General features: G+C 45.5%; 1 pseudogene; it reads right to left on the bottom strand.

The window, feature by feature from the left end:
• Window positions 1-30: 30 nt before the first annotated feature.
• On the bottom strand, window positions 31-1,028 carry LOC127665667 (60S ribosomal protein L13a-like; annotated as a pseudogene).
• Window positions 1,029-8,077: the final 7,049 nt, after the last annotated feature.

The raw sequence follows: 8,077 nt of genomic DNA, 5'->3' as shown, positions 1-8,077 counted from the left end.
TATTTTTATTTTTTGAGGCACAAACAGCCATCATTGGGCCCACATTAAGTATCCATTGGTCTTGAGGACTTCTATGAAGTTGCTGAGTTCTTCCCCCTCCATGTTCTTTTCTGCCTGTTTCCATAGCCTCATGAGCAGCTTCTTCCAATCACAGCTCCTGGCTTTCTGTATCTGCTTCTCCTCCAGAGTCTGTCACTGCCTGGTGACAGAGCAGCCAGATGACCCAGAGGTACAAACTTCCTGGTAGACTTTGGCCACAGAACCTTGAGGGCAGAAGGTATTGGCATTTAGTCTAGGCTCCATCCCACAGTTACCTGGCAACAGCCCAGAGTGCCTGGCTCATTATAAAGGGGGCTGCCTGCACCTCCTCTCTCTCTCTCTCTCCTGCTTTTGCTCCTGATCCTTACTCCCTCTCCCCCATTCTCCTCCCTCCTCTCTCCCCACATGCTCATGGCCAGCCTCTACTCTTCTACTTTCTGCTTTTCTGTTTCTACTCCCTCAACTCCCCTCCCCACGCCCTGAATAAACCCTATTCTATACTATATCATCATATGGCTGGTCCCTCAGGGGGAAGGAATGTCTCAGCATGGGTCTGTAGAAGCACCCCTTTCCCCCACCCCTGACTGCACATCCACCAAACATATTCCTCCTCTCCTTGTATTTTTATAAAACATAACAGAAGGGACCACCATCTGATTTTTTTCCTATCATAGCATTGAGGGATGCCAAGCAGCTCTTCTAGGCACTCCATGGTAGCCTGGTCTCACTTGGTCTTGTGGGGCATCATACTTCACACAGTGCATCAGGAGTTGCTCCTGGGGCTAGGAAGAAGCTGGGACCGCAGGAAGGGTTGGTGTTCATCCACTTTCAGAGAAATTTGTTTCTGTGGAAACTTCCAGAAATATTGACTTCCTCCCAGTGTACAACCAGAACCTCCTGGCCTGGCAGTATCCACTTGGTCACAGTGGCTGCAGGTGGCCCAGAAGGTGCCCTCAGCCATCAGGTACAAGGACCTGCCCCTCTACCATCTTGGCAGCTACCTGACATGGTTACAGCACACTTTGCTCTTAAGGCCATTATTCTTTTTTATTTCCTGTCCCCTACCTTGGTCCTCTTTCCCAGCATAATGTTTAAAATATGCAGGTTTGGTGGCTCATAAAATGTGGCCCTATTGCTGTCTCCATCATCTTTGGTTCTAGCATCAAGCACAGGGACTGGCACGTAGTAGGCACAGGACAAATATCAATGTGAACACAGGCTTAAAAACTCAAGCTGATACACTGAGGTAGAGAATAATTAACGTAGCTGTCATAGCAGTGAAGGAGTGTCAGGGAGAGCACCTCCTGTCCCAAATGAGCTAATTATTGAGGTAACTGAAAACTTTTCTTGCTAAGAAAAAAATGTTCCACCTAGGGTTTAAATTTTATTCTGTCATAAAATGCCTGTGGCACAGGAAAGAGGGGCGGGAAGGGGAAGGGGGCACAGGAGTGTAGGAGGGTTGGGTGAAGGGCAAGCAGTGTCTGCAGGAAGACCCACTAATATGCACCTCAGCTGTAAACTCTTCATTCACAGACACAAGGCTTGAACTGGAGCCCCGAAGAACCTTCTTTCTATAAGCATATGCCATAGCTGATTGATTAGGGGAGACCTTTTAATGAAGGCATTAATCAAAGAAACTCCCCAGCCTCAGAGGGAGCCTGTACTAATTAGGAGTGCCAGCACACCCACACAGACAGTTCCAAGGCTGTGGTGCAGGATGCTGTGGGTCGCTGGTGCCTCTCCTGCCCTTCTCTCTCCTTTAGGGCCTGGTTGTTAAAGTCTGCATCCTCAACGATCAGCCTACAAGCCGAGTGGCAGCCCTGGGGAGGTGGAAAGCTTGCCAGCTCTCTACAGTTTCCAGGGAGTAGAGAGAAACAGCTGTGCCAAGTTTCCAGCCCCTGTCTCCTGTGGTTGAGACAGTGAGGTTTCTGGCTCTCTCCTTCGGTTCTGTCCTTCATTTCCTATCCTTCCATATTGATCAGCGTGCTCATCCCATCAGCCTCTTCTTGAAACCACTTGTGTATATGTAGGGATGTACTCCATATGTTATAAAGGTATAGTTCTTGAAATCATACACACTATATGCCTAGTTTATTTATTCTTGCCATGAGTGATTGCTCTGTGAACCTAAACAGCTGCCATCTTGGCGAGTTCGGCTGCATACCTCTTGCAAAATACCGTTTCAGCCAGTTTGCCAATGTTTTACACTGTAGTAGGAGTAGGAGCCAAGATTCTCTCCTGAGTGTACACCTTTTCCCTACTCCCCGGAAACTGCACCTGTCCTCGGGAAGGGGCTTGAGTTTGTAGAGGTAAGAGAAGAATTAGCAGGGCTCGTGGCAGAGTGAAGAGGGGGGCTCACAGCTCTGTATCTTCTCACCCAAGCTCTACAAAACAGCCTAATAAATTAATTCGCTTCCCAGAGTGAACTTTGGTAGAATCATGGCCTCTGGGTTTGTTGGTTTGTTGTAGAGACCGCAGGAAGAAAAGGTAGACTGGCTTCATGAAGGGAAGGAATTTAAACAACAATTCTCATGCATTGACTGATGGGACTGTGGTGATAGGAAGTTGCAAGGCAGGCCCATAGGCTCCAGGCTCGCCATCAAGACACATGTACTTTCTGAGAAAACTCAGTGTCTTGTTCCCAAAGATTTCAACTGTTACCTGCAGCTATTGTTCAGAGCAATCTCCTTTTATGTAGTCAACCAACTGTAGATGTTGACTACATTTACAAAATGTGTCCAAGTGACACCCAGATTCATCCATATTTGATTAAATAACAGAATGCTACCATCCAGCCACATTGGCATGGGACACTAACTGTCACACTGTCCTTTCCATGATTTAACTTCCATATTTCTTTAAGCTCTGCAGGCAGGTTTCACTGGAGATCTCTGCTTGACAGTCCCAAAGCTCCTCTAGGCTGTGTCTTGGTTATTTTAACATATTAGCAAATGTTACTAAGATTAAGCTGACCCTTTGCGCCATCTTAAAGGGTCTCAATACTAGGCCTGGCTGCCTCTCTCACACACAAGACATTTACTTGTGTACCTTGTATATTCAAATGTTGTTCCTTCTGTGTGCCAGGAACTTGAAGAGGGCAGACATGGAGTGCCAATACCATGAGCTAAATGTCTAGGGAGGGAGATAGGCTCACTGGCACTGCATAGATGTATGGACATGCATGAAGACAAGGTGGTGATAAATTAACAAGGCTTCTCTGAAATGACATGGGACCTCTGATGATGGAGGTACCATCATTCATTGTCAAGGACACTGGTGGAGAGAGCCATAGGATAACAGCACAATTTCCTTTCAAAGAGAAGGAGACATGTAAACTCATGGCTCCTGCTCCTGGTTTCTATGTGTTAAATCATTTGAGGAGAAATGAATCTCACCTCTCTGTCTGATTAGGACAAAATAAATCAAGGTATTATGCCTAAGTCCCATGATTGATACCTTGTCCCTTCCTTTACCGCACCAAAAGTAGTAGCTTCCCAAGTAATAGGAATTTAACAGAACTTTGCAGCCTACAAAATGTTTTCAAATGAAGTCTTCAACCTCATCCTTGGGAAGAAAAGGATTGCAAACACTGAATCCTACTTTGTGGATAAAACTGAGGTCCAATGAGGTTCCATGCCTTGAGCAATGACTATAGGCCAGTATTAGTGCCGATAATGTTTCTCAACCACTCACCAGCTTCTCCCCACTCACCCAACTCAACCAAACACTGGCAATGTGTTAGTTTCCTTGGGCCATTTTAATAAAGTCATCCATCTACAGATGCAGGAAATGACACCACATAGAGGTTGTATGAGGTTAATAAAGTAACATGAAGGTTAGCAGCCCCCTTGGGCAAATTCACATTCCTTTGTTGCCATAACTACATAGAATAATGAACAGAGTTGCTGTAATCCCAAACAAGATCAAGATATTTAAATACGATTATCTTGGGCCAGAAAACCTTCCCAAACTGCCAAGAATTTTTCTAAATGGTAGAAGGAAACTTCAGCATCACTGGACACATCACATTTCTGTCCTGACGAGTGGAATACTGATCAATGCCACAGTCTAGCAAAGAGTCCAAATGAGCATGGAGATTTTTAGACATTCACAAGGCGCCAGGGAGAGCTTAAGGCTCGCCACCAAGAAGTGTAGATACAAATCCTTCATTTAGCTTCTAATTAGCTTAGAGGTCAAAATGCAAAGGTCAGACACAGACGGCATGTTCCTAGAGGAGTCACTGACTAGCTATGGGACCTTAGGTGCCTCCCTCAAAAGTTGTTCCATGGATGGAGTGACGTCAAGGGTATTTGTGCCTCTCATAGCTAGGCTTAATTTGGATTAGACCTTTGTCCTCTTCTTTCTCTCTGTCCCATCCTCTCCTTATTTTTGAATAGTCTTGTATTTTCTTTTATTTGTTGATACCAAAGGAAAACTAGAGTATATTTGGAAGGATTCTAAAAGAGAAAATTAGACAGACAAGCAAACAAACAAACAAACAAAAATCAAACCTAACTAACCAATCAAACAAAGAAACACAAAACCTAAAATTGTCCTCGAACCTATTTTTATTGGCTTACCTGAGATGCTCATGTCTGCAGCACTGATTAGACAAACTTAGGGCTGACCCAGTTTCAATTAAGTGCTTGATTATGCAGAACAGATACTAGCTCCTCAGTCAGAGTGTTTTCAGAAGTTCCTGGCTGTGGGGAACCGTCCCGAGCTATTCGGACTTATACTTACTCACAGCCCTAAGGTGGCAGCTGCCTAGAAGGAAGAACAACTAACTAGAGCCTTCTCCTTGAGCTATAGGTGTGAGAAGATTCTGAGAATACCACAAGATGTTCCTGCTCTAACTGCGGAATGTTCCTGCTGGCTTTAACTCCGGGTTTCCCCACCAGATGACTCTTTGCTTCCTGCTTCGATCGCTAGGGGTGTCTCCGCCCTTCCCTCCTTTGTTCTTGTGTGAAGGTCAATTCCTTCTCTGTAAGCCTTAAAACTCGTTTACCTCCCTGACATTAAATGAGACCTTGACACAACCTAGACTGACTTTGTTAGTGTGCTTGGCCTCCTTTCTCTCTTCCCCCCATTTTTGACCCTCAGGTAGTGCCTCTTCGGGACCCTGGAATAACTGGACCTGTCACCTGGCGAGTATGACTACTTACAAGACCAGAGGTGTCTTTCAACAGAGAAATGACTAAGAGAGCTGGGGCATATGTCTCCACTATCATTTTATTCATCTAAAAATCTAATAAAATGGGATGTTGATTAGCATCATGACCATGGGCCCTCACAGTGATGTCCCCTCCTCAGGCTCCATAGGTCCTGGAGTTTTGTATTCCTTCAGCTTCGCTTTTTTCCTGCCTGTGCCCTGGAAAGGACAGAGGTTTGGTTACAGCCCAGGTTGTCACCAAGAGTCAAAGCTTCAGTAAAACAATTTCTCAGTGTTGAATCTGGGTCTAAAACCTGGTCTCTGACATGCCACTCCATGTTGCATTTTGGCTTAGAATTATGAGTTCAAATGACACCCCAGAGTCCTGTGCAAGAGGTCAAGGTAAGGCCCAAGTAGTAGATCTCATACCTGTGAACACATATTTGCTGGGGCACTAGGCCCAGCCCTTCTGTCCTCTTGGTCTCCTGCTTACTGTGTATGCTCCAAGAGATCAGTCTTCCCTCCGGAGGAGAGGAAATTAATTTGACTCTTACTTGATCTGCAGCCAATTTTAACATTTGTTCTTCTTTACCAGCAGCATTTTTCCACTGTATTGAATACAACTGTTTTTAGCTAATATAAGATAAAGAACATTAAAATTAAATTACAGTTTTATTTAGTATACAGTATACATTTACTGGGGTCTTTCATGCAGGTCCTGCCCGCGATTCTGTGGGAAAGTAAAATTAATCAAAGACAGACATGACTGGCAAGAAGCTTCTGCTCTCAAGGGATGACAAGACACACATGGGGGTGGCAGGAAGAGTGACGGGGTGCTGAACGGCTTTTTCTGCAGTCAGAATCACAGTCCTGGCCTTAAAGGGACAACGTACATTCTTTATAATTTGTTCCCCCAGTGGAAATATTTATCCTACAAAGCACTCAGAGCTACACTGTTTGAAAGAGTTTTCAGCTATCCTGAAAATATTTATACTACCTGATACAGAAGCCTAGAATTCAGTGCATCAGCGGGTGCCCAAGAACCTGTAAGAGTCCGTTGGAAGACCCCCACTCAATAAGACCATAGAGACCAGAATCACTGTAATCTGCAAGAGGTTTATTGTTACAATGTACACTGGGGTCCCTCAGCACGCAGGCAAGAGGAGACCCTGAGCTCACAAAGCATACCTTTGGCGGGGTTCAATGGTCACAGAGTTGGACGACTGTGATTGGTTACCCTGAGCAACATTTAAAATTATTGGTCAACTCGGATGGGGAGGTTGTCTCTGACTTTTGGCCCTGTCCTGCCCACCTAGAGGTATTTGTGGTATTTCCTGGCATTGTCTTTTTTTGTGAGTCACTTCCCTCTCTGGCCTCACCCTAGGCAGAGTGGTTCTGTTTAGGCCATTTCCTTATCTGTCCTCCCCCAGGCAGTACTGGGGGGAATGCAAAGTTTCAGTCCAGCTGTGAGTCACAATTCTTGGTCATGGGGAGCTGGCCTGCTGTTTCTGACAGGGTTCTTACAAACTGACACTAAATTGTACACTTAGACTTCACTGGATTGGACAATATAGACATGAGGATGCTTGGGCAGCTAAGTAGGAACAAGTCATTGTGGGAGGAGCTGTCTGTGCTGTGTAACAGGGCATCTGTCATTCCCAGGTTCTCTGGACTATGGAGGTTTTGCAGGTAGAATTAGGTCTTCTGATCTGTCACTGTAAGACCCAAAAACGAGGGCGCCCCAGCGCCCCACGCCTCTAAAGGCGATACCCAAATCACTCTTGAGAGATGGTCTTGATGCAACAGCAAGAGGATTTTTATTCCAGAGGCTCTGGGGTTCACAGTCATACACCACACAGGGGGAGAGGACTGTGGAACCCCGAGTGCAGAATTGGGAAAGCTTTTATGGGTTTACAACAAAGCCCGTGAATCACAAACCAATCATTCCTTAGCACTGAGAGCCCAAGTAGTGTCAGCCAATCGATTTGCACCACTCCATAGTTTTTAGGCCAATCAATTTAAATTATCTGAGCCCATGCTCCATGGACCAATTAGCTTCCTCTTTCCTTGGAGGTCTATAGGTGCATAAGCTCCTGGGTGGGGGTGATGACCTAAGCAGTTTACAGAAGCAAGATAAGCAGTTAATTAGCTCATTTCCCGTTACCTTAAGGGGCCAGGATCACATACTCAAGGGCCTTTTGCCTAGCTCCTAACAAAGAGCGGGCTCTGGAATTTGAGGTGTTTGGGGCTCCTTAGAAGGCTGGAGTTAGAGCTTCTTTGGAGCGAGATAGCATTTTAAACTTTTGACTTCTTGGGGTCATTTGAGAGTTAGGCACTGGGGATTTTTAGGCTGTAATTCTCATCTTTTCATCACCAACATCAAGTTTTCAGAGAGTCTCCAACACTTCCACATAGTTACCACCAGCAACATCCCCCTTTCCTTTGTATATTCAAATTGATAGTGTGGTAGGGAATAGTCCTAGCAAAATGCTAGGCCAGACAGAGAGGCAATCAGTTATCCCAAGTCAGCATGCTGTGTACCACTGTTCCAGGGTTGATATGAATAACTGACGATAGGTCAAAGGAAGGATATCTCCAAAGTCCAGCTTGGAGAACCATGTTCGTTGTGGTCACAGGAGAAGGGCAAGTGGTTACTCATGGAGCAGGAATGACTCAGAGACTGCTGCATCACCCAATCCCCTCCCAGCATGACTGCTGCATCACCAAATACTCTCCCAGCATGCATGCTGCCTCAGGAAAGCAGGGACCTGAACCATTACTGTACAGCTTGCAAGCAGACAGAGTGCTTCTCAACAGCTCATACTGCTTACAATAAGCTCCAGGAGGAAGGGATTTAGTGTATCGAGTTAGTTTCAGGGCTTTCCT

The sequence above is a fragment of the Apodemus sylvaticus genome, chromosome 15 (genome assembly GCF_947179515.1).
Source record: "Apodemus sylvaticus chromosome 15, mApoSyl1.1, whole genome shotgun sequence".
In the NCBI taxonomy this organism is placed as follows: domain Eukaryota; kingdom Metazoa; phylum Chordata; class Mammalia; order Rodentia; family Muridae; genus Apodemus; species Apodemus sylvaticus.
Note: the sequence above shows the minus strand (reverse complement) of the source record. Positions and strands in the feature narration are given on the sequence as shown.